This window comes from Elephas maximus, chromosome 7 (assembly GCF_024166365.1).
Source record: "Elephas maximus indicus isolate mEleMax1 chromosome 7, mEleMax1 primary haplotype, whole genome shotgun sequence".
Taxonomy (NCBI): Eukaryota; Metazoa; Chordata; class Mammalia; order Proboscidea; family Elephantidae; genus Elephas; species Elephas maximus.
Window position 1 is genome coordinate 60,551,583 of NC_064825.1, and position 26,656 is coordinate 60,578,238.

The 26,656-nt window shown below is 39.3% G+C and overlaps 2 protein-coding genes and 1 pseudogene across 3 annotated transcripts in view; all 3 read left to right on the forward strand.

Moving 5' to 3' along the window:
• Nucleotides 1-26,656, forward strand: part of LOC126079306 (interferon-induced very large GTPase 1-like) — a 101,354-nt gene that overhangs the window by 39,304 nt on the left and 35,394 nt on the right. The window lies entirely within an intron of this gene.
• The window catches only part of LOC126079308 (interferon-induced very large GTPase 1-like), a 223,474-nt gene that overhangs the window by 23,525 nt on the left and 173,293 nt on the right, over nucleotides 1-26,656 (forward strand). The gene's annotated exons all lie outside the window — the stretch shown is intronic.
• LOC126080077 (interferon-induced very large GTPase 1-like) lies at nucleotides 953-6,529 on the forward strand (annotated as a pseudogene).

Below are 26,656 nucleotides of genomic sequence, written 5' to 3' on the forward strand. Positions count from 1 at the left end.
TAAAGACACAGTGAGGGCAAAATATAAGGAGTAGCAGTAGGAGGAGTGAAAAAAAGGGTGAGATGAGATAAAGGAGAAATTTGGAAGGATAAGTTGAAGACATGGAGAACTAAATTTATGTTAGGAGGAGTTAGACACTCACTGGCCTGAAAATATGGTAGTATCATTCAATGTGACAGGAATCACAGGAGAAAAGGGAAACCTAAATAATTTATGAAGTTGAGACATGTGAAATCTGATTTCATCTGCTCTCCAAGATATGACCTAAAGGAATTTGAGTGGAAAAGATAACACTGACAAAATTTTGGATACTGGAGTGAATTTGAATCTACGCACACAAATTTGTATGACATCAGTATATAGAAAGTTGTTCATGTAATACAAAGATACTAACTAGGGGTAGATGAAAAGTAACAAGAGAGCAACAGATATAATGCAGGTTAGAGGTGTATTTACAAGAATCAAGAACAACAAAAGGGGGCTCAAAAGTAACTAAAGATCATCAAACAGCCTAAGAAGAGGTGACAGAGAGATAGGAACAAAAGTGTTCAACACAGGTCTGACCGAACCTGACAGGGAAAGAGGATCAATTGGTGACACTACTTTTGTTTTAAGAATAAACATCAAGCTATCAAACACATATATATTTTCAAACTCAAACCTTCAGTTTAGTGTTCTCCATGTAACTTATTCTTGGACAGCAGGTGCCAAAAACCAGATTATTAACTTGCAACTCTGGAAACTAAAATAGCAATACATGTTGAGAACACCTATAATGATGTCTTAAACAACAAAAAAAAGAGCATTAACAAAATATTTTTGTTGTAACAATGAAAGGAGGGAATGGGAGAGCACTGGAGACATGCCACCTTACTATAGTCTCCGTTGTGGCCATGTGGCTGACATGTCTTAAGGTCCGGATACATCTTAAGTGTCTGTTCTCTCCACAGCCATGGGCACAGCAGAGTCCATCCCTGATGAACACCTGCTCAAAGGCGAAAGGAGGCAAGTTTTGCAAGAGATGCTGAGAGAAGTTGGACTGGCTGCAGAGTATTGGTTGCCCATGCTGCAGAAACAACTGGGTGTGACTTGTGCCCAAGCCTTACAACACCTAGAAGGAAAAGACCTCCTGAAGCTAAAATCCCAGGCATAACATTCTTGGGAAAAATGAGCCCTGGAAAAACTGCTTAATCAGTCATACTCAAATAGCCTTTCATCATTACCGGAGTCTCAGGAGAAGCAAAGGCAGGCACAGCAGATTCTGAAGCAGTTGAAGGACTTGATGTCAGAAGTGAGACAGCGACAGGAAGAAGCAGTGAGGGCAAAACAAACAGAGCTGAGGAAGGCAAAGAAGATCCCAAAAGAATAGTGGCCACCCACTGAGAAGCCTCTAAGAGAAGTCATAGAAAACATGCAGAGACAACTCAACATCATGGAGGGGACATTGTTCAACAGACAAAACCTCCCAGATGGAGATCTGGTAAGATGGGCATCTGGAGGGCTGGCCCTGCAGGGAATTTACAAAACCAGCCACCAAAGGGGTCTGATAGAGAAGAGAGAGGAGCTACTCAGTCTCCCAGAGACTTTCTCACTCTTCGGCCCTGAGCAGAGCACCCGGATAGAAACAAAGGAATTTTCATGTTCTCAAGCAGAATCTATGTTCACCCAGATGATAGAGAAATTGGGCTTCAGTGTTACAGCCTCAGCCAAGGGTGGAGGGTGGCAATACAGCCTGGATGCAGGGATGGATCACAGCCAACATTTGGAATCCCAGGAGAGCCAACAGTCATGTTCTGAGCACTTCTATTTCTGCACAACCAAGTCCAGTTACATCCCACTGGCCTCCTGCTACTTTGCCATTGACTAGCTCCAGTTCTCCTGGGCTGCTCTTCAGGAACCAAAATGCACTGAAGACCTCCTGGGACAGCATGCAGGTCCAGACACCTTTCCCTTGCTGAGGCGTGGGGCAGAGGTCTTCCACAGGTTTGGCTCTCATATTAACCAAGGCACTCTGCACTTGGGAGGAATCTACTGGTGGAAGGCTGTTTCAGAGGGTTTCCAACATGACAAACTGGCAGAAGTAAAGCAGCAGTCAGCAGAGGCCCTGGATATTTACATAAGGGGCAGCTACGGTGGCTTTGGAGTGAAAATTGCTGCAGGTGTGAATGTTTCAGACTTTCATTCAAAAATGGCCTCTCAGAGCACTAACTTCCAAAATCTCCAAACGAAAGTCCAATTGTCTGTGGCCTAGACAGGTGCCCCACCTGAAGCAAATGGCTTCGTCCAGTGGAAAGCTAGGCTCATTGCCTGCAATCAAACCTGGCATGTCATTGTCCGGGGACTTCGGCTGGTTCCCATTTGGGACATCATCCTCTCGAGCCACAACAGCGATTTTAAGGATCCTCTTCGGGTGACTAACTGCCTGAAAGACAGCTATGCTGCTCTGACTGGTCTCACTGCCCAGATCCAAAATGGAAAGGAATTCCGCAGTGCTGAAAAGGAAGTTAAGGTTTTCCTAACCAAACCCAAACCAAACCCCCTGCTGTCGAGACGAATCAGACTCTTTGGTTTTCCTAGAAGGTATAAAGTCCTGGGAGGTATCTGATCCTGAAGAGCGTGATAAATTTCATGCAAATATTAAGTCATAAAATTAAAAGTTATGACATATGGATTAACATATGCCTCATAAACTGGAACTTGCAGAATTTTGTGGTCAACACTCTCAACTTTTACAAAGAGTCTACCATTCATAACATTAAGTTTATTACATCTCAGCTGCGTACTCTTCTGGATTCTCACATCTACAAAGTATAAAACTTTCCTCAGGCTCATTCCATCATGCAGTGGATCTTCCTATCAGAATCACACCAAGAGCAAGTTAACATCTCTCAATTATTTGAATTAATTAAAATCTAAAAAGACAACCAGAATGTCCTTATGGAATTTAAGGCCAAATCTGAGTGCTTGGAAATACTGGAGGAAACTAAAAGAAAAATCACTTATGAGATCAGCTTGTCTCCCAACTCCTTCTTGGAGAACCTGTGAGAAACCTAGCAACGAGATATACAGCTCTTGCTATTTTCCATAGCAGCTGGTGCAGGTTATCACATGGTCAACAGTACTTTTCAGTATCTCCTGGGGTGTGATGAGTTAGACTATCTGATGTGTGAAATGCAAAAGGGCCGTGATATATACCATGAGCTGAAAAATACTTGCAGCTATAGGGTTCAGGCTTTCCTAGTCCTTACAGGTCTTACAGCCACAGTAGGAATTACAGCTGTTTCTCCAGAGGAGAAAACACAACGTTTGGCATTAATGAGACATCACATGGGACAATTCTTGTCTAAAGAAGTTGCACATGTCCTCACCAAACCTTGGGCAGATCATGATAGGGAAAACCTACAGAAAGACTTGAGATTGCTCACTGATGGAGATTATAAAGCCACTGTCTCTTCTTTGCAAATGGATGAGGTGAGAAGACAATTGAAAAGTCTCTTCCATGGGAAGAAACAGCCCCATGAGGCACATAATAATGAAAATAACAAAACAATAGTGATAGAAAATGGAGCTTTCCTAGACCTGATGCAGTGTCTGGGCATAGACCATTACTACCCAAAGAGGATGGGCAGAGCTAACTTTTATCTGATCTACAAGGCCTCTGTGTGTAACACCCAGCCCAGCTCTGAGCGAGAGCTTTCCTTCTATTTCCTGCAGAAGCTACTAATGCTCCATTATAAGGTGAGATACCTGGTCTTCAAAGATGGTGGGAACACAGAGGACCCAGTCTCTCCATGTGACTCATACAAAGAAAATGAGGCTTTTGATCCATATGAAGACTTGTTTGAAGACAGTAACAATTCCACAAGTCCTTCAGCCACTAATCTGAGTCACAACATTCACCCAATAGATATTCAGATGGCAATCTATCACCGTGCAGATGACTTTGCTAGGCAATATATACTGACCAAACTTTCCATCTGTCAGTTTGCTGTTCCTCTTTTGGTATCCTATTCCTGCACTTCTCAAATTGAATTCTCCCTCTTGTCTCTCAGTCAAATTAGAAGAAACTGGCAGCAATCAGGGAATTCAGAAAAAGGGAAGAACAATTACAAGAATCAGCAGATGTGTTGTATACCTACCTCCATTGTGTCCTTCATTCGAGTTGGAAATGGCTTCTCTGCTTCCAAATCTCAGATCATGAGCTGTCTTCTCAGTAAACATACATATGATGCCTTCTTTCACCGACACTGCAGTGGGAGCAGCAAAGACTGTTTTGATAGGGGGTGTGGTAAAAATCTTCTTGTTCTGTCCGGGGAGGGGGGGATGATGAGGACAAATTTGACAAGTGTCTGACCTTCACCAGGCTCCACAGAGATGCAAAGGAACGTGAACAACAGCTTACTTAGCTGCAAGAAGTCTCTTCTCTCACTGTGGTCCTCATGTCAGCTTCTGATAGCAATAAAGAAAGCCAAAAAATTATTTGTGACTTGTGTCAGTCATCAAAACCTTTGATCTGTTTTCTTGATGACAAATAAAAAAACATAGCCAATAATTCCAACCAGAAGGTAAGAATTGGAATAAAAAACAGAAATGAGGCAGAATTAACAGAAGCACTCACGAGTACAATCAGATGTTTACTAGAGCTATCGGACATGGCTCTCAGGTTAGAGGACTGTGCCCATATTGCACTCAAGCAAGGATCCCTAAGGAAACCATGGTGGCATAGTGGTTAAGAGGTATGGCTGCTAACCAAAAGGTCTGTAGTTCAAATCCACCAGGCACTCCTTGGAAACTCTATGGGGCAGTTCTAGTTCTACTCTGTCCTAAAGTGTCACTATGAGTTGGAATCGACTCGATGGCAGTGGGGTTTTTTTTTTTTTTTTTTAAAGGATTCCTAATAGATGAAGACCAGAGATATTGCAAGGAAGCCAAAGAAAAGGCACGGACACTAAATTCCCTCTTGGGAGAAATGGAGTTACCTAAGGTAAAGAAAAATTTACTACTCCTTTGGGGAAAACTATGGCACCTTTTGTGTATGAAGGACAAAGAACTCTATCATCTCAGAGAGAAGGGGAACTGGAATATTGAACAACATAATAGTGAGATTGAGAGAGACAAACAAAGAATACCACATGAGCAATTGAGGAAAGCCTTTCCTCTGAATGATTTAATGCGATCTTTTCTCGAAATATTACAAGATTATTCAGAAACCCACAAGAAACTCTACTTCCTGCAGTGGCTGGATGCGTTTTTGAACAACCTGACTTCACGACACTTGGAAAAACTGTATGAGAAGCAAAGTTCTTTGTGGTCACTGGTATAAAAAGAAAAGCAAAAGCACCAAACAGGAATTCCCTCAGAGACTGGGAGATAGAAATAGAAGCCATCTCAATGATGATTAGTGACTATACCTTGGGAATTGAGCACCTTCTCAGAGAAGTTGGACAAATCTATAAAGCACTGGAAGAAGCTTCCTCCACAAGAGATAACCTTTTCCTCTCCCTTCCCCAAATTGCTGCAGATCTGATGATATCTGGGGTTCCCACTGAGCTGATGAATGGTGACATTTCTTATGTCCCTCTGAAGTGGGTGGTGGCTGTTTTTAACAAGGTCTCTGAGAAACTTGGAGACAAATGGCTGTTTGTTCTTTCTATTCTTGGGCTACAGGGCTCAGGGAAGTCCACCCTACTGAATATCCTCTTTGGGGTGCAGTTCCCTGTCAGTACCCAGAGTGCCTACGTGCAGCTCCTGAAGATAGAGAAGTTATTCAAAGAGGAACTTAGCTTTGACTTTGTTCTTGTTGTGGACACAGAAGGACTTCGGGCACCAGAACTCAGCAACAAATCCCAGAATTGGGATAATTAGTTAGCAACCTTTGTCATTGGACTTGCAAACTTGATTCTGGGCAATATTTTTGGAAATAATCCATCAGAGATGCAAGATATTCTACAAATAGTCATGCAAGCTTTTTTCGGGGTGAAACAAGTAAAAATCTCCCCAAGTTGTCTGTTTGTCTACCAGAATGTGGAGGAAGTTACAGCTAAAGATCAAACTATGGAAGGACGAAGGTGGTTAGAGCAGAGACTAGATGAAATGGCAGCAATAGAGGCTGAACAGAAATGGTGCTCAGATGTAACCTGCTTTGATGACATCATTAAGTTTGATGTGAGCATTCATGTCTACTACTTTGTTCACCTCTGGGATGGCAATCCACCAATGGCTCCTCCCAATCCTTGCTACAACCACAATGTCCAGGAACTGAAAAGCAGAATTCTTGTGACTGCCAAAGAGGAATCTAGGGGCAGTATCATGAAGATATCAGATGTAAAATTCCGAATTCAAGATTTGTGGAGGGCCCTAGTAAATGAAAACTTTATTTTCAGCTAAGGAGTCATGTGCTGGGCTTACTGAACAAGCTGACCAACCAGATTCAGAATGGAAAAATCCAGACAGAACCAGTGAAGTTGAAGTTCCAGTGAGAGAAAAATATGAATCCATCAAGCAAGACCTTGAAAAATATTTTAATGAAGACCCAGGTAATGAAACACTGGTTCAGTGGAAAGCAATGTTTGAAAATAAGTTGAGTACTTCAAGAAGCACTTATTTCAGAAATAAAAAGAAAAGCTGATGAACTTATTTGTTTAAAGAAAAGCCAAGAAAAACTGGATGAGAAAAAGTCAGGTTATGAAAATGACATCTTGTAAAAGAAGCCGACAGTTAGATTTAACTGTAAAGGGCAAGGAATTGAGTGAAGAAGATCTACACAAGATTTTCAATCAGCTCTGTAGAAAATGGGTCTATGATGTATCTTCAACTCTGCCTCCAGCCATAGACCCTGATATTGATGTGGATTCCGAAAACATTCTTTTGGACTACTTCGAAAAAGAGTGAAACATGGTGGACATACTAAAGAGTAATTTCAGAGAAAAATTTCAAATCGAGTATGATATACATATCAAAATGAACAGGGAATTTTTGGTAATCAGAAAGTCATTAGAGGCCCATGATAAAGAGTCCATAAATATAACTATTGACCGCATTCTCTCAAGATTTACTGAAATTATTAAAAATTTTAGGAGGCAACAGCGTGATTATAATCCAAGTTATTTCTATGAAATCCTGAGAATGATAGAACAGGAAGTGATATCTGCATCCACTGAGGAAAGATACACATTCACAAGTACATATAAAATTGATTTATCTTTGGGTTTGTTCCAAAGAGCCTTAGAGAATTTTAAAGAGATGCATAGGGCATTCAAGAGAGCAAATGATGCTGTAAACTATCTGGAAAGCCAGAAAGATGGTTTCTTCATGAGTTTTAAGATATTTGTCCATCAGAATGTGAGGGAAGTTACAGCTAAATAACTCGATCTTTCCCGGAAAGACTTGGTAAGCACTGAACTTCAGGAGATAAAAGATATTGCATTTTTCAAAGAAGTAATGAGTGAAGTTTGGATTCCACAATGGAAAGACTAGGTCAGAATTATTTGAGTATGTCTGTAGAAGAAATGGTTCCTGAAATTGAGAAAATGCTGTCTGAGCATCTCTGTGGTTGCAGGAAACAACATCCCTCTGTAGAGCAGTTGGTACAAACACAATTCCTGCCCAGGAAGGGGACCACAGTGTTCCTTTCCACCGTCCTCAGGCTGTGATTGGAGTGTAGTGTTATATAAAAATATTCAACAAGTTAAATGAAACAGGCGAGTTTATCATTAATTGCTGTTCTAGTTTGGTAGAAAGTGATTGTTTTTTGATTTTGAGCAATGACTCTGAAATCCCATATAAGAACTATCGACAGTTACGTGCAGATTGTGCCTTATGGAGTATCACCCCAGACTCATCCATTCAGCCATCCTGGACTGTCATTTCAGATCAAAGCTAGAAGAAAAACATCAGAAAAAATTCACAGGTAGAGGTAAAATTCCTGATGCATGGGCCAAAATCACAAAGCAGGATATGCTAGGTGACTTAAAAAACAATACTCCTCAATGATCACGTGAGAGTTGACATGTTTGGATAATCCTAAACACCATTTTTCACAATGAAAACCCTTATATATTTTGAAAATGGACCATATAAAAATAAATCAGTAACAAGCATCTCAATCGGACAAGATTGGTGAGCAATGAATCTTATTTTTCTCTGCTTCACCTTATTTTAGTTCTTAAAAATTTAATAAATGATATAATATACAAAATAAATATGTAAAATACCTGTTTATGTTTTAAAAGAATTATTCAAATTATACTTTTTTTATTACAAAAGATTGTATTTACAGAACAAAATTTACATATTTGAAGCTAGGAATTTCTAAGAAACAATTACATAGCATTTCAAAACTAAAAAAAACAAGGTATAAATATCAAATTACAAATATTGGGTAGAAATCTGTTTTTTGTTGTTGTCTTACAGGAAAAAAGTTTTTACCTATTGAAGAAGTGAAGCAAAAATTATTAACCCTTGAATGGAAAAAAAATCATGGGAATTCACGGTTTCAAAGCATAGGATGTTTTCTTTTCTTATATAGGTGAAAGTAGATAAGTTACCAGGTTGGAGTCTGCACTCATTTGGAAAGATAACTTTTGTCAAGTAGATACAGGATGTACACACCATTTAACCATTATCTCTCCCTTCCCTAATCTCTTAGCAACTCCTCCTTTGTGCAAGGTAAAAAGAGGAAAGATTCAGAAAATTAAAAAAAAAAAAAACAACTGAGAAAAGAACAGACTGATTCTGAGCATGAAAGTTTGACTGACAACATAGACCTACGTACAAATCTCAGGGGGATTAGTTCCAGGAACAAGATTGAAGAGTGAGGAAAAAAGAAGAAGTATCATTTTAATCAAGTTTTTACACAAGATTAGAATTTGATTAAGACATTAATGAGAAGTAATGTTGATTTTTATTAACGACATGGTTAAAATATCCCCTCCTCATTAAATTCAATTACATCCCAGTGTTTCAATAAATTGCCTTTCTAAAAATTACAAAGAAGGAAAACCTTATCTCCGAGTTATGCTCATGAGACACTCTTCATACAATTTGAACAACAGGATCATGATCACAGCTATCAAGCACAGCTGAAACTGGCCTAAGGCCAGAGTAAAGAACTACAGTTTCCAGGGCAGCATCTGAACATCTAAACAATCAGAGACAGTGGCTATGTAGGATTCTCTAGGCCTGGTCTACTGGAATTCTTATGTGTTGAACAGTTTTCCTTATTCTGGACATATAAGAATTCTTGAGCTTCCTTTTACTAGTACACCCTATACCTTCCCTAAAGCAGATGAAACAGCCCAGGACTGACAGTGGACCCTCCACTGGGAACAGTCATACAAGGACTTGGGTTATCAGAGATGGGAGGTAAGAATGCTGATTCAGTGGCTCAGAAAAACAAAGGCCTCTGCTTCTTTGGTGCCTAAAGGGGCTTCAGTGTTTCTCACAATCTATTTTAGGACAAGTGGCAGCTGTGGAAAACCCATGTCTCGAGAACAACTTATGAAGGCAAAGTATTTAAAAGGTAGAAACCAGAACATAACAGTGTGGTTCTCCTTCTGCACTTTGGAAGAGGCGTCCTGGTAAAAGTAGCAAGCACCTCCTGATATAATAAAGTTGGAGTGAATTATACTGTAGATAGAAACACAGTCCATTTCATAGGAAGATGCCTGTCTCCCACTGTCAATAAAGAAATTCTCAGGTGGCATTTTAGGGACCAAAGAGATTAAAAAGGCAGACCCAGAAGCACAGCTAGGGTGGAATACAGGACATGGTCAATGTTTGTAAAGGTAAAATGGTGACATCCTAGCTGTTAGGCCTATGATTTCCAATTCATAGTGATCCTATAAGGTTTCCAAAGCTGTAAATCTCTACGGATAGAGACTGTCACATCTTTCTCCAGTGGAGCGGCTTGTGGTTTCAAACCCCCAACCTTTTGATTAGTACTCAATCACTTTAAACAGTATGCCACCAGGTTTCCCTCAATAAGAAAGCGGGGTTATAAAATACAAACTAAGATCCCTTTTTCACATCTGAGTTACCCACCCTGAACATGGTTGTGACCTCCATGAAAGCAAGAAAAATGACTATGATTTTCATCATCGTATCCTTGAAAACTATACAATACTCAATAAGCTTTTGTTGAACAAAGAGAAGGTCACTGTTTTTAAAACCTGTTTTCTGAACTTTGTAACTTTCATTAACTAAAAGTGTCATAATGAAATACATAAGCATTAATGTTCAAGCCTAAATTGGTATAATAATATTAAATGTTTTTGATAAATTAAGCATATTTCTTATCATAAGAAATTTATTAGACTTTCTGCATGATATATCAAACTTTCCTTCATCAAGCCTGCAAATGTTAGAGGACCAAAAAGGTAACAGAGAAGATTTAGTTCTATTCTGCAAAATCCAGCTTAGATTCATGTTTAGGGTAGAAAATGTAGATCAAAAGTGGTCACCTGACTTGAAATAATTGACCTGATGCTAATATTGAAATAGTACATCACATTCATTCCAATTTGCTGTGGATAGGTAGATCACAATATTTCCTGGACTCTTAATTCTATGTTAAGCTTATATACAATAAAACAAAAACCTACCAATTAACACCATCATACTTCACTGAATCTATAAACAATTACTAAAAATAATTTAATTTCTATCATTCAAGTACCAGGAATACTTGAAGGCATTTTTCTTTTAATAGTTAAAAAAAGCAAAATCTAAAATGTGGAGTTATTTTATTTTATAGAGGCCACAGTAGCAAATAAAAAGTGCTCATAAGTGTTGTTCACTATTATTCATCCTCAAAAATGCACTTCAAAGTTACATATTCCCACATGTAATCAACCTACATAAATTTGAAGATAAAAAAAACCAACCCAGTGCCGTCGAGTCGATTCCGACTCATAGTGACCCTACAGGACAGAGTAGAACTGCCCCTTAGAGTTTCCTAGGCTCTCCTCCAAAATTCTTTAGCTTTCACAAGAAAATCAGCAAGCCTCTTAATGGGAATAGGAACAGTGAATGAGTATCTATGAGGAAGGAAAAATAAAGTGGAGAATGAGCATATTTTCATAAAAGAGTTATCCACTACCCTAGAAAATTTATCAGTAGAAATAAGTTTTTCCCCCAAGGAATGATTTTTGTTACCCCCTAATTGCAATTGCTAAATAAAAACAAGAAGAAGAAGGAAAAAAAAACCTCTGGGATAGTGACTGGATCAAGAGATTGTTGAGGTGGGGCCGAGATGGCAGAGTAGTCACACACTTCCTGTGGCCCCTCTTACAACAGAGACTCAAAAAAACAAGTGAATTGATTATATATGACAATGTGGGAGCCCTGAACATCAAAGGCAAAGTTGAGGAATCAGACTGAGTGGTAGCAGGGAGAGAGAAACTGTTCAGAAGCAGGCAGGAGTTGTCAGATCTGACCTGGTAGGAACCAGCACCCAGAAGGCTGGAACCATTGGTGTATAAGCGGTAAGGCAAGCAGTTGCATTTATGACACATTTTCCACATTGGGAGAGACTGTGTGGCACAGAGTCCACTCACCCCTGGAGAATCAGTGCTCGATCAGCCGAAAATAAGAACATGCATCTAACCTACCATGTAGATAAAAAAACACCCCTTTGGGAAAAACCTCTCTTCTATTTACCTGCCCCCTTACCACTCTACATTGGGTCCAAGCCAGCTTCAGAAATTGTTGCGTTCTCTAGGCTGGAAGTAGGACCCATCAGGCACCCTGAGGCATTCTCCCAGTCATGGAGGGGAACAAATTAACAAACAGGAAAGAATAATCTTCCAGCTCCCCTAAACTGAGAACTCAGGGCAAAAATAGCTCCTTTGCCTAGACACAGGCATAAGGGGTCCACAGATTTTGAATGCCTTTCACCCCTGCATAGACTTGTATGGGCCCATTTCAACAGTGTAGGCTCTCATTAGCACAGTACAACAGGGTATATACCTGAAGTCTAACGTCAACTGTATCAGCTATGTGGTGGAGAGGTAGGCTCATGACATTTGACACCGCTGTGCCTATTAAGCAGGGTCCTCACCTACACACATCAGGGGCCTGAGTACTGGTGGCTACACTGATGCCACCTAGCAACCTGCAAAAAGGGTCCAGGAAAAAGTGGTGCCTCCCAGTTCTTACAGCCAACAGCACTGGGTGCCCATAGTCTGGCTGTGAAACCCACCCACCAATGGAGTCCAGGGAATAGGGACACACTTTCCTCAGAGACACTTAGGGGTGGCTGTTTCAGCCCTCTGCCTTGCTTGGCGCTTGACCCCATACTGCAGCCAGATACCTGTACCTACACCAATCACCCTGCCCACCTAGCTGAGAGCCTGCACCACACACTTGATAACCAACTACCTAGACACTTGAGCTGAATCCATACAAGAAAAGTAAATGGACTCCTGAGCTTACATACCTAGTAACAGTTCTAACCACTTTGTGACAGGATGTTAGAGCTTCAAGGGCTCCAATAATCAAACTAGCTCACCAGAGCAGCCTATTTGGTCATATCAAAACAAAACAAAGTGAGAAGCTAGGAAACAGTAAGCAAACATAAAATAAATAAATACAATAACTTATTGATGGCTCAGAATAAACAGTCATTATCAAATCACATAAAGAGGCAGATGATGATAGCTTCAACAGGCTCCCAAAACAAAGAATCAAGAAATCTTCCAGATGAAGAGAACCTCCTGGAATTGCCAGAGGTAGAATACAAAAGATTAATATAGAGAACTCTTCAAGAGATTAGGCGGGAGATCAGGCAAAAAGCAGAACAAGCTAAGAAGAGCACAGACAAAGAAACAGAGGAACTTAAGAAGATGAGAGAAGAGCATAATGACAAATTTAACAGACTGCAAGAATCCATAGACAGACAGCAAACAGAAACCCAGAAGATTAACCATAAAATGTCAGAATTAGACAACTCAATAGAAAGTCAACAGAGCAGAACTGAGGCAATGGAAGTAAGAATTAGTGAGATTAAAGATAAAGCACTTGACACCAATATATTTGAGAAAAAATCAGATAAAAGAATTAAAAAAACAAGTGAAGAGACCCTAAGAATTACATGGACTCTATCGAGAGGAATAACCTACAAGTGATTGGAGTACCAGAACTGGGTGAGAGGACAGAAAATATGAAGAGAATTGTTGAAGGTTTACGGGCAGAAAACTTCCCTGATATTGTGAAAGATGAGAAGATACCTAGCCAAGATGCTCATTGAACCCCACGCAAGGTGCATCCCCCAAAAAGTCACCAACACATATTATAATCAAATTTGTCAAAACCAAAGATAAACGAAAAGTCACCTACAAAGAAGATTCAATAAGACTAAGCTCAGAATATACAGCAGAAACCATGCAGGTAAGAAGGCAAGGAGATGACTTATATAAAGCCTTGAAGGGAAAAAAAAAGCTGCCAGCCAAGAATTATATATCCAGTAAAACTGTCTCTCAAATATGATGGCAAAATTAGGACATTTCCAAATAAACATAAACTTAGAGAATTTGCAAAAACCAAACCAAAAGTATAAGAAATACTAAAGGGAGTCCTCCAGTTAGGAAATCAATAGCATCAGACTAGAACACAGGACAGACCAACCAGATATCAACCCAGACAGGGAAATCACAGAAATAAATCAAAGCTAAAACACTCAAAACAGGGAAAAAGAGATGTCATTATGTAAAAGATGACAATATTAAATAAAAAAAGAGAGACTAAAAATGTAGTCATAGATCTTTCATATGGAGAGGAATTCAAGGTGATATAAAGAAATAAAAGATTGGTTTAAACTTAGAAATATAGTGGTAAATATTAAGGTAACCACAAAGGCAACTAACAACCCTATACATCAAAATAAAAAACAAGAAAAACATAAGCAAATACAAAATCAACAAAAAAAAGATGAAAATACACAAAGAAAAACGATGCAGCACAAAAAATTAAGTGGAACAAAGAAACTGCCAACAACACACACACACAAAGAACACAAAATGACAACATTAAACTCATACCTATTGACAATTATACCAAACATAAATGGACTAAATGCACCAATAAAGAGACAGAGTGGCAGAATGGATTAAAAAAACTATCTATCTATATACTGCCTACAAGAGACACACCTTAGACTCTAAGAAACAAACTAAAACTCAAAGGATGGAACAAAATATGTCAAGCAAACAGCACTAAAAACAGAGCATGAGTGGCAATATTAATTTCTGACAGAACAGACATTAAAGTAAAATCCACTGCAAAGGAGAAGAAAGGACACTATATAATGATTGAAGGGTCAATACACCAGGAGGACATAACCATATTAAATATTTATGCACCCAATGACAGGGCTCAAAAACACATAAGCTTCTAACAGCATTGAAAAGAGAGATAGACAACTCCACAATAATAGTAGGAGACTTCAACACATCACTTTTGGTGAAGGACAAAACATCCAGAAAGAAGCTCATAAAGACATGGAAGATATAAATGCCACAATAAAACAACTTGCCCTCATAGACATGTACAAAACACTCCTCCCAACAGCAAGCAAGTACACTTTCTTTTCCAACACACATGGAACATTCTCCAGAATAGACCATGTATTAGGCCATAAAGCAAGCACTGACAGAATCCAAAACATTGAAATATTAAACAGCATCTTTCTGACCATAAAGCCATAAAAGAAATCAATAACAGAAAAAGCAAGGAAAAAAAAAAAAAAAACTAACACATGGAAACTGAACAATGCCTTGCTCAAAACCTACTGGGTTATAGAAGAAATTAAGGATGGAATAAAGAAATTCACAGAATCAAATGAGAAGGAAAACATTTCCTCTCAGAACCTTTGGGACACAGCTAAAGCAGCGCTCAGAGGTCAATTTCTAGCAATAAATGCACACATCCAAAAGGAGAAAAGGGGCAAAATCAAAGAATTATCCCTACAAGCTGAACAAATAGACAGCAACAAAAGAAACCCTCAGGCACTAGAAGAAAGCTAATAATAAAATGAGAGCAGGATTAAATAAAACAGAGAAAAACAATTGAAAGAGTTAACAAGACCAAAAGCTTGTTTTTTGAAAAGATTAACAAAACTGATAAACCACTGGCCAAACTGACAAAATAAAAACAGGAGAGGAAACAAATAACCCAAATAAGAAATGAGATGGGCGATATCACAACAGACCCAACTGAAATTAAAAGAATCATGTCAGATTACTATGAAAAATTGTACTCTAACAAATCTGAAAACCTAGGAGAAATGGACAAATTTCTAGGAATACACTATCTACCTAAACTAACACAAACAGAGGTAGAACAACTAAACAAACCTATAACAAAAGAAGAGATTGAAAAGGTCATTGAAAAACTCTGAACAACAGCAACAAAAAGCCCTGGCCCTGATGGCTTCACTAGATAATCCTATCAAACTTTCAGAGAAGAGTTGACACCACTACTACTAAAGGTATTTCAGAGCATAGAGAAGGATGGAATACTCCAAAGCTCATTCTATGAAGCCAGCATTTCCCTGATACCCAAACCAGGTAAAGACACCACACAAAAAAGAAAATTACATACCTATATCCCTCATGAACTTAGATGCAAAAATCCTCAACAAAATTCTAGCCAAAAGAATTCAACAACATATCAAAAAAATAATTCACCATGACCAAGTGGGATTCATACTAGGTATGTAGGGATGGTTCAACATTAGAAAAACAATTAATGTAATCCATCATATAAATAAAACAAAAGACAAGAACCACATGATTTTATCAATTGATGCAGAAAAGGCATTTGACAAAGTCCAACACCCATTCATGATAAAAACTCTCGGCAAAATAGGAATAGAAGGAAAATTCCTCAACATAATAAAGGGCATCTATACTAACCCAACAGCCAACATCATCCTAAATGGAGAGAGCCTAAAAGCATTCCCCTTGAGATTGGGAACCAGACAAGGATTCCCTCTCTCACCACTCTTATTCAGCATTGTGCTGGAGATCCTAGCCAGAGCAATTAGGCTAGATAAAGAAATAAAGGGCATCCAGGTTGGCAAGGAAGAAGTAAAAGTATCTCTATTTGCAGATGACATGATCTTATACACAGAAAACCCTAAGGAATCCTCAAAAAAACTACTGAAGCTAATAAAAGAGTTCAGCAGATTATCAGGATACAAGGTAAACATACAAAAATCAGTTGGAATCCTCTATCCTGACAAAGAGAATGTCGGAGAGGAAATCACCAAATTTAATACCATTTATAGTAGCCCTCAAGAAGATAAAATACTTAGGAATAAATCTAATCATAGATGTAAAAGACCTATACAAAGAAAACTACAAGACAGTACTGCAAGAAATCAAGAGAGACCTACATAAGTGGAAAAACAAACCTTGCTGATGGTTAGGAAGACTCAACATTGTAAAAATATCTCTCCTGCCCAAAGAGATCTGTAGACACAATGCAATTCTGATCCCAATACCAATGACATTTTTTAAATGAGATGGAGAAACAAATCACCAAATTCATATGGAAGGGAAAGAGGCCCCGGATAAGGAAAGGATTACGGAAAAAGAAGAACAAAGTGGGCGGCCTCACACTACCTGATTTTAGAACCTATTATACTGCCACAGTAGTCAAAACAGTCTGGTACTGGTACAATAACAGATACATAGGCCAATGGAACAGAATTGAGAATCCAGATATAAATCCATCCACATATGAGCAGCTGGTATTTGACAAAGGCCAAAAGTCTGTTAAATGAGGAAAAGACAGAACCTTTAACAAATGATGCTAGCAATATTGGATATCCATCTGAAAAACAATGAGGGAAGGCACATACCTCACACCATGCACAAAAACTAACTCAAAATGGATCAAAGACCTAAATATAAAATCTAAAAAGATAAAGACCATGGAAGAAAAAATGGGGACAAGGCTTGGAGCCCTAATACATGGCATAAAGAGTATACAAAAGATTACTAACAATACACAAACACCAGAAGAGAAACTAGATAACTGGGAGCTCCTAAAAATCAAACACTAATGCTCATCCAAAGACTTCACCAAAAGAGTAAATAGATTACCTACAAACTGGGAAAAAGTTTTTGGCTACGGCAATTCCGATCAGTGTCTGATCTCTAAAATCTATATGATACTGCAAAAACTCAACAACAGAAAGACAAATAACTCAATTAAAAAATGGACAAAGGATATAAACAGGCACTTCACCAAAAAAGACATTCAGGTGGCTAACAGCCACATGAGAAAATGCTCACAATCATTAGCCATTAGAGAAATGCAAATCAAAACTACAATTAGATACCATCTCACCCCAACAAGGCTGGCATTAACCCAAAGAACATAAAATAATAAATGTTAACGAGGTTATGGAGAGACTGGAACACTTATACAGTGCTGGTGGGAATGTAAAATGGTACAACCACTTTAGAAACTGATTTGTTACTTCTTTAAAAAGCTAGAAATAGAGCTACCATATGATCTAGCAATCCCACTACTTGGAATATATCTTAGAGAAATAAGAGCCTTCACACGAACAGATACATGCACACCCATGTTCATTGCAGCACTGTTTACAATAGGAAAAGATGGAAGCAACCAAGGTGCCCATCAACGGAAGAATGTATAAATAAATTATGGTATATTCACAGAATGAACGCTATGCAACGATTTTGAACAAAGGTGAATCTGTGAAACATTTCATAACATGGAGGAGTCTGGAAGGCATTATGCTGAGTGAGATTAGTTGCAAAAGGGCAAATATTGTATGGGACCACTATTATAAGAACTGAAGAAAAAGTTTAAACACAGAAGGAAATATTTTTTGATGGTTACAAGGCTAGGGAGGGAGGGAGAAGGGTGTTCACTAATTAATAGTATACAAGCTCTATTTTAGGTGAAGGGAGAAACACAATACAGGTGAGGTCAGCACAACTGGACCAAACCAAACCTAAGAAGTTTCCTGAATTTAACCAAACGCTTCAAAGGCCAGAGTAGCAGGGACAGGGTCTGGAGACCAATGGTTTCAGGTGACATCTAGTTCAACTGGCATAACAAAATGTATTAAGAAAACATTCCTCATCCCACTTTGGTGAGTGGCGTCTGGCGTCTTAAATAGAAGCAAGTGGCCATCTAAGATGCACCAATTGGTCTCAACCCACCCGAAGCAAACGAGAATGAAGAACACCAAAGACACAAGGTAAATATGAGTTCAAGAGATAGAAAGGGCCACATAAAAAAGAGACTCCATCAGCTTGACCAGAAGAACTAGATGGTGCCTGGCTACCACCAATGCCTGCCCTGAAAGGGAACACAACAGAGAATCCCTGATGGAGCAGGTGAACGGCTGCATGCAGATCTCAAATTCTCATAAAAAGGCCAGACTTTATGGTCTGACTGTGACTAGAGGGACACCCTATTAGCCCAAGACTGAAACCATTCCTGAAGTAAACTCTTCAGACAGGGATTTTGCTGGACTACAAGACAGAAAATGATACTGGTGAGGAGTGAGCTTCTTGGCTCAAGTAGACACAGGAGACTATGTGGGCTGCTCCTGTCTGGAGGTGAGATGAGAAGGCAGAGGGGGACAGAGACTGGTTGAATGGACATGGGAAATACAAGGTGGAGAGGAAGAGTGTGCTGTCTCATTAGGGGGAGAGCAGCTAGGAGTACATAGAAATGTGCATATAAGTTTTTGTATGGGGGACTGACTTGATTTGTAAACTTTCACTTAAAGCATAATACATAAAATTTTTTAAAAATTCCAAAAAAAATGATTGTGTATCACTCATAAAAAAGTTACCTCATTACTACACACTTTAAAAAAATTAAAGCATACAAAAATCCCATAAAAGTGAACATTTTTAAGTAATTTCTAACCTTGCAGTAATTTTTAAAAAACTGGTCAATAATATTAAGGAAAATATTTATAGATAATAATTTTATTTTATTATTTTGTGACACTGGTTGCCAACCCCTCGATGTGTCAACACTCTCCCCTTCTCCACCCCAGCTTTCCTGTTTCCATTTGTCCAGTTTTCCCATGCCTTCCCACCTTCTAGTCTTTGCTTTTGGGCTCGTGTGCCCATTAGTCCATGTACATGATTGAACTATAAAGCACATCCCTCACATGTGTTATCACTGGCCCTATAGACCTGTCCGAGATCCTCTACTGTGATCCCTGCCAGAGCAGTCCATGGTGGTAACCAGGCACCATTTAGTTGTTCTGGGCTCGGTAGGGCGAGGTTGTGGTAGTTGTATTCTGTTAGTTATGGATAATAATTTTATAGAAATTTAAAGTTATGAAGCAAAAACGAAACAAAAATGAAACAAGATACAACAGAGAGGGGAAATATTTGCAATATAAATTAAAGACAAAAATTTGCCATTTTTAATATGAAGAGATAAATACATCAAAAAGAAATGTGCAAAAACTTAAAATGCATTTTCAGTAAGCTGAAATGTCAATAAATATATAAACAAAACTGAAATGTCATTAATATCCAAACAAATATAAAGTGAAAGATTAAAACAAAGTTGACGAAGATTAAAACAAATAATGATGGCAATTTTAGCCAGTATGTGTGAATATGGAAATATTTATATACTGCTAGTAGAAATAAAAATTTGTATATAGAAGAGACATTTGGTGATGCTTTAAGGGCATGACCTAACAATTCCATTTCCAGGAATATATCCAAGTAAATATATATATATATATATACACACACACACAAGAAAGTTGAGCAAAGATATTCATCACAGAATTGCACACAACAAAGAAAATTTAGAAAACAAATAAACGTCCATTAGTTAAATGTTGCTAAAAAAAGAGTGGTCTATTGATTCAATAAAATTTAAAGCTGACATTAAGAAGAATGAAGCAGTTCCTTATGTATCTACAAACTAAGATGTGAATATAAAAAGGTTATAAAATGTTATAAATAAGATGATCCAACTTTGATAAAACTGAGAAAAACACTACTACCTTACATGTTCATTTAATTATTCCAAAAATGTTTACTGAGCCCCTAATATGTTCTACCCCACGCATCTGTCTTTTTGTTGTACCGCGGGGGCTTCCGTGTTGCCGTAATGCTGGAAGCTATGCCACCAGTATTCAAATACCAGAACGGTCACCCATGGAAGACAGGTTTCAGCAGAGCTTCCAGACTAAGAAAGACTGGGAGGCAGGACCTGACAGTCTACTTCTGAAAAGAACTAGCCAGTAAAATCCTTATGAACAGCAGCAGAACACTGTCTGATATAGTGCTGGAAGATGAGCCCCTCAGGTTTGAAGGCACTCAAAATATAACTGGTAGAAGAACTGCCTCCTCAAAGTAGAGTTGACCTTAATTATGTGGATGGAGTCAAGCTTTCAGGACCTTCATTTGTTGATGTGGCATGACTGAAAATGAGAAGAAACAGCTGCAAACATCCATTAATAATAGGAACCTGGAATGTAGGAAATACGAATCTAGAAAAATTGGAAGTCATCAAAAATGAGATGGAATGCATAAACATCAATATCCTAGGCATTAGTGAGCTGAAATGGACTGATATTGGCCATTTTGAATGAGACAATCATAAGGTCTACTATGTCGGCAATCACAACTTGAAAAGGAATGGCATTGCATTCATCATCAAAAACAACATTTCAAGATCTGTCCTGAAGTACAACTGTCAGTGATACGATACTATCCATACGCCTAGAAGGAAGACCAGTTAATACAACTATTATTCAAATTTAAGCACCAACCACTATGACCAAAGATGAAGAAACTGAAGATTTTTTGCAACTTCTGTAGTCTGAAATTGGTTGAACATGCAGTTAGGATGCATTGATAATTACCAGTGATTGGAATGCGAAAGTTGGAAACTAAGAAGAAGGATTGGTTGTTGGAAAACATGGCCTTGCTGAAAGAAACCACGCTGGAGATCGCAAGATAGAATTTGCAAGACCAATGACTTCATTGCAAATATCTTTTTTCAACAATATAAACAGCGACTATACACATAGACTTCGCTGGATGGAATACACAGGAATCAAATCCACTATATCCATGGCAAGAGATGATGGAAAAGCTCAATATCATTAGTCAGAACAGGGCCAGGAGCTTACTGTGGAATGGACCATCAATTGCTCATATGTAAGTTCAAGTTGAAGCAAAGAAAATTAGAACAAGTCCATGAGAGCCAAAGTACGACCTTGAGTATATCCCACCTGAATTTAGAGACCATCTTAAGAAGAGATTTGATATGTTGAAAGCTAAAGTCCAAAGACGAGATGACCTGTGAGACGACACCAAGGACATCGTACATGAAGAAAGCAAGGGCTCCTTAAAAATACAGTAAAGAAAGAAAAGACCAAAATGGATGTCGAATATACTCTGAAGCTTGCTCCTGAACATAGTAACTAAAGCAAAAGGTAGAAATGAGGAAGTAAAAGACCTGAACAGAAGATTCCAGAGGGCAGCTCGAGAAGGCAAAGTATTATAATGACATGTGCAAAAAGCTGGAGATGGAAAACCAAAAGGGAAGAACACACTCGGCATTTCCCAAGCTGACAGAACTGAGGGAAAAATTCAAGCCTCGAGTTTCAGTATTGAAGGATTATACTGGGAAAATATTAAATGATGCAGGAAGCATGAAAAGAAGATGGAAGGAATACACAGTCGCTGTACCAAAAAGAATTGGTCAACATTCAACCATTTCAGGAGGTACCATCTGATCAGGAAACAATGGTAATTGTCATGGATTGAATTGTGTCCCCCCCAAAATATGCATCAACTCAGATAGGCCATGATTCCCAGTATTGTGTGGTTGCCCTCCATTTAGGGATTGCAATTTTATGTTAAATAGAATTAGGATGGCCAACAAGCCTGGCATTATCCACCAAAACACAAAATAATAAGTGCTGGAGAGGTTGTGGAAAGACTAGAACACTTATACACTGCTGGTGGGAATGTAAAATGGTACAACCACTCTGGAAATTGATCTGGTACTTCCTTAAAAAGCTAGAAATAGAGCTACCATACTATCTAGCAATTCCACTCTTTGGAATATATCCTAGAGAAATAAGAGCCTTCGCATGAACAGATATACGCACACCCATGTTCAGTGCAGCACTGTTTACAATAGCAAAAAGATGGAAACAACCAAGATGCCCATCAGCGGATGAATGGATAAACAAATTATGGATAAACAAAGATAATCGATGAATCCATGAAACATCTCATAACATAGAAGAATCTGGAAAGCATTATGCTGAGTGAAATTAATCAGTCGCAAATGAACAAATATTGTATGAGACCGCTATTATAAGAACTCAAGAACAGGTTTAAACAGAGAAAAAAAAATTCTTTGATGGTTACAAGGGTGGGGAGGGAGGGAGAGAGAGGTGTATTCACTAATTAGATAGTAGTCAAGAATTAATGAAGGGGAGGACAGCACACAATGCAGGGAAAGTGAGCACAACTGGACTAAACCAAAAGCTAAGAAGTTTTCTGAATTCAACCAAACAGTTTGAGGGACAGAATAGCAGAGGTGGGGGTCTGGGGACCATAGTTTCAGGGGACATCTAGGTCAATGGTATAACAAAGTGTATTAAGAAACCGTTCTACATCCCACTTTGGTCAGTGGCGTGTGGGGTCTTAAAACCTAGCAATTGGCCATCTAAGATGCAACAATAGGTCTCAACCACTGGAGCAAAGGAGAATGAACAACACAAAGGCACAAGGAATAATAAGCCCAAGAGAAAGAAAGGCTACATAAACCAGAGACTCCATCAGCCTGAGTCTGGAAGAGGTGGATGGTGCCCAGCTACCACCAATGACTGCCCTGACAGGGAACACAACAGAGAATCCCTGATGGAGCAGAAGAACAGTAGGATGCAAACATCAAATTCTCATAAAAAGATCAGACTGAATGGTCTAACTGAGACTGGAAGGACCCCAGAGGTCATGGTCCCCAGGGTTTTCGTTATCCCAGAACTGAAACCATTCTGGAAGCCAGCTCTTCAGACAAAGATTAGACTGGACCCTAAGACGTAAAATGATACTGGTGAGAAGTGTGCTTCTTAGCTCTAGTAGGCACATGAGACTACGAGGTTAGCTACTGTCTGGAGGCCAGATGAGAGTGCAGAGGGGCACAGCAGCTGGTTGAATGGACATGGGAAATACAGGTGGAGACGAGGAGTGTGCTGTCACATTGTGAGGAGAGCAACTACAGTCACATAGCAATGTGTGTATAAGTTTTTTTTTTATGAGAAACTGGCTTGAACTGTAAACTTTCACTTAAAGCACAATAAAAAAATAATAGGCATCAGACTGGGATTGTAACATCCTTACTAAGGTCACGTCCCTGATCCAACATAAAGGGAGTTTCCCTGTGGTATGGCCTACAACACCTTTTTATCTTACAAGAGATAAAATGAAAGGGAAGTGAACAGAGAGGCGGGGCCATGAAAGTACCAAGGAAGAAGTATCGGGAGCAAAGTGTGTCCTTTATACCCAGGGTCCCTGCACAGAGAAACTCCTAGTCCAGGGGAAGTTTGATGAAAAGGATCTACCTCCAGCACCAACAGAGAAAGAAAGCCTTCCCCTGGAGCTGACAACCTGAATTTGGACTTCAAGCCTACTAAACTGTGAGAAAATAAATTTCTCTTTGTTAAAGCCACCCACTTGTGGTATTTCTGTTATGGCAGTAACAGAAGACTAAGACAGTACTGAAGGAAGAAGTCCAAGCAGCACTGAAGGCATTGGCGAAAAACCAGCCTCCAGAAATTGACGGAATGCCAACTGAGATTTTTCAACAAATGGGTGCAGTGCTGAATGTGCTCACTGGTCTATGCCAAAAAATTTGAAGACAGCTACCCGACCAACTGAGTGGAAGACATCCATATTTACCCCTATTCCCAAGAAAGATGATCCAACAAAATGCACAAATTATTAAACAATATTATTAATATCACCAAAAATCAAACCAAACCTGTTCCATCGAGTCAATTCCGACTCATAGCGACCCTATATCACAGGCAAGTAAAATTTTGCTGAACATCATTCAAAAGTGGTTGCAGGAGTGCATGGACAGGGAACTGCCAGAAATTCAACCCAGATTCAGAAAAGGACGTGGAACCAGGAATATTATTGCTGATGTCAGATGGATCTTGGCTGAAAGCAGAGAATACCAGAAAGATGTTTACCTGTGTTTTATTGACTATGCAAAGGCATTCCACTGTGTGGGTCATAATAAATTATGAATAACACTGCGAATAATGGAAATTCTAGATCACTTAATTGTGCCCATGAGGAACCTGTACCTAGATCAAGAGGAAGTCATTTGTACAGAACAAGGGAATACTGAGTAGTTTAAAGTCAGGAAAGGTGTGTGTCAGGGTTGTATACTTTTACCATAATTTTCAATCTGTATGCTGAGCAAACAATCCAAGAAGCTGGACTATATGGAGAAGAACATGGCATCAGGACTGGAGGAAGACTCATTAACAACCTGCGTGATATGCAAATGACACAGCCTTGCTTGCTGAAAGTGAAGATGACTTGCAGCACTTACTGATGAAGATAAAAAACCACAGCCTTCAGTATGGATTACACCTCAACATAAAGAAAACAAAAAACCTCACAACTGGACCAATGAGCAACATCATGATAAACAGAAAAGATTGAATTTGTCAAGAATTTCATTTTACTTGGATCCACAATCAACACCCAGGGAAGCAGCAGTCAAGAAATCAAATGACTCTGTGTATTGGGTAAATCTGCTGCAAAGGTCTCTTTGAAGTGTTAAAAAACAAAGTATGTCACCTTGAAGACTAAGGTGCGCCTGACCCAAGCCATGTTGTTTTCAATAGCCTCATATACATGGGAATGCTGGACAATGAACAAAGAAGACTGAAGAAGAATTGATGCCTTTGAATTATGGTGTTGGCAAAGAATATTGAATATACCACGGACTGCCAAAAGAATGAACAAATCAGTCTTGGAATAAGTACAGCCAGAATGCTCCTTAAAAGCAAGCATGGTATCACATCTGTCTCACATTCTTTGGACATGCTATCAGGAGGGATCAGTCCCTGGAGAAGGACATCATGCTTGGTAAAGTAAAGGGTCAACAAAAAGAGGAAGGCCCTCAACGACATGATTTGACACAGTGGTTGCAACAATGGGCTCAAGCATAACAGGGATTGTGAGGATGCTGCAGGACCAGGCAGTGTTCCGTTCTGTTGTACATAGGATCGGCATGAGTTGAGACCAACATAATGGCACCTAACAACAACAACAATATGTTCTAAGGAGTATTAGTGGAACAGTGGTTAAGCCTTCAGCTGCTAACTGAAAATCGGTGGTTCGAACCCAACAGCCTCTCTGAAGGAGAAAGATGTGGTGGTCAGCTTCCATAAATATTACAGCGTTGGAAACCCTATGGAACAGTTCTACACTGTCCTATAGGGTCGCAATGAGTCAGAATTGACTGGATGGCAACGAGTTTGGTTTTGGTTAACGTGTAGCTACTATTCCAGAATGAAAAAAGAATTAAAGAAAGTCCCTGTTTTTAAGAAGCATACACTCTAGCGGAGAGAGAAAATAAGTAAACAAACAAGTAATGACTGTTATATGGTGGTTAGTTCTAAGGAGAAAAATAAAGCAAAGTAAAGGGGATGAATACCAGGGACAGAAGATCTATATATAATACAGGGTTATCAGGGAAGGCTTCTATATAGATAGGATGATACTTATGCAGAATTTTTTTTTTTTTTTTTTTTTTATAATAACTTTTATTAAGCTTCAAGTGAACGTTTACAAATCCAATCAGTCTGTCACATATAAGTTTACATACATCTCACTCCCTACTCCCACTTACTCTCCCCGTCTTGAGTCAGCCCTTTCAGTCTCTCCTTTCTTGACAATTTTGCCGGCTTCCCTCTCTCTCTATCCTCCCATCCCCCCTCCAGACAAGAGTTGCCAACACAATCTCAAGTGTACACCTGATATAATTAGCTCACTCTTCATCAGCGTCTCTCTCCCACCCGCTGACCAGTCCCTTTCATGTCTGATGAGTTGTCTTCAGGGATGGTTCCTGTCCTGTGTCAACAGAAGGTCTGGAGAGCATGACCGCCGGGATTCCTCCAGTCTCAGTCAGACCATTAAGTTTGGTCTTCTTATGAGAATTTGGGGTCTGCATCCCACTGCTCTCCTGCTCCCTCAGGGGTCCTCTGCTGAGCTCCCTGTCAGGGCCGTCATCGATTGTGGCCGGGCACCAACTAGTTCTTCTGGTCTCAGGATGATGTAGGTCTCTGGTTCATGTGGCCCTTTCTGTCTCTTGGGCTCTTAGTTGTCATGTGGGCTTGGTGTTCTTCATTTTCCTTTGCTCCAGGTGGGTTGAGACCAATTGCTGCATCTTAGATGGCTGCTTGTTAGCATTTAAGACCCCAGACGCCACATTTCAAAGTGGGATGCAGAATGATTTCATAATAGAATTATTTTGCCAATTGACTTAGAAGTCCCCGCAAACCATGTTCCCCAGACCCCCGCGCTTGCTCCGCTGAGCTTTGAAGCATTCATTTTATCCCGGAAACTTCTTTGCTTTTGGTCCAGTCCAA